Genomic DNA, 1,519 nt, shown 5'->3' with positions numbered 1-1,519 from the left:
GGTCGTTCTCTGGGAGGCTCTACTCCCCCGACGGTGGCTCAGTTTGTCGCGTGGGGTTCCTGTCGTTGTAGCTCAGCTGCTGGGCCACCTGCCAGTTTTCAAGCTGTCTCACCAGCTCATCTACCGTCTCGGGATGGTTGCTGGCGATGGTTCTCCGGGCCTCTGGTGGTAACTGACGCACGGCATTGTCTATGAGCATGCAGTCTAGAACACTGGGTGCTTCCCCGCCCGTGAGCCATCTTGTAATCAACCTTCCGAGCTGGGAGATTTGGGTCCGGACGGCGACCCGGATATCAAATCTCCAGTCAGGGAAGGGTGACAAGATGTGGGCCCACTGGTCTTCCGGGCAGCCTTACCTCCTGGCCGTCCTCTCAAAAACCTCCAGGTACGCCTCCACGTCATCATCTGGGCCAAGTTTGGTAAGTCGGCTCGTTGGTGCGGAAGTGGGTAATCCGCGTGTCGCCTGCTGGGCGAGGTGCAGAACGGCCTCTCGAAGAAGGGCGAGGCTCTCGTGAGAGTCTCTCTGCGTAGTGGCAGCTAGGGCTTGGTCCCGCTGTTGGCGTTGGGCGGCGGCTGCAGCTCTGGCTCCGTCCGGGCTCTGCATTGGTGGTGGGGGGTAGTCCGTAGCGGAGCCAGTTTGCTTGCGTTCTCCACAATATGTGGCAATCTGCTCCCAATAATGTCCCTGCGTTCCCACAATTACCACACTGACTTCCGTTTCAGGCCGAAAAATTTGGCTTTTATTCACAATACTTAAGGCCTCACGAGGATCCGTGTCCTTCATGGGAAAAAAAGGTAAAGAAAACCGATGACTCAGAGAGTCAGGATAATGCCTCGGCCCAGGGTCCTGGTAGCTGGGCTGGTCTTGCCTCGGGTAGGCGGGGGAGTCCTGTGCGTCGCCTCTGGCTCTCAATCGTCCCCGGTGCGGCCGCGTTCTCCCGGGGCGTTCAGGAAGCAGTCCGGTTAGATCCAGTGATCCACTCCTCCGTAGTCTACGCCTCCCGTGTGCGATTCTCCCGGCATGTGCGAAACCACAGCCTTTTATCTAGGGCCCGACCGATATCGATTTTTGAGTGCCGATGCCAATTATTTTCAGAGAAAAATTACGATTACGATTTAATCGGCCGATTAAAAACAAAAAAAAAAAACTTAAATACACTTTAAACACTTTTGACGAATATGTGAATTGAATGCAGAACCTTTGAGTGTTTTAGAATACATATACAGTCAAAAATTAGTGTAATTTAAAATGTACAATAAATAACTAACTCCCAATGGGCTGCGCTCGTGAGCATTGACTAACACGTTCGTGCTGAGCAGTATGGTCTCACCGTTAGAGTCTACAGTATAACAAATTAACATGGCCTGGGACCTAAAGAAAAACCGGCACAACATGCTCAAACAACGCGTCTTGTGTACATTGGTGAGGTGAGCGCGCAGCTGCCTGAGCGAGCGTGCTTTCATGTTGTACGGTAAAATTCAAACTCCTCTTTTTTACTCCAGCTAAAGTTGTTAGTTA

The sequence above is a fragment of the Gadus morhua genome, chromosome 15, assembly GCF_902167405.1.
Source record: "Gadus morhua chromosome 15, gadMor3.0, whole genome shotgun sequence".
NCBI lineage: Eukaryota > Metazoa > Chordata > Actinopteri > Gadiformes > Gadidae > Gadus > Gadus morhua.
The sequence above is the reverse complement of the archived record's forward strand: the minus strand, read 5'-3'. Positions refer to the sequence as shown.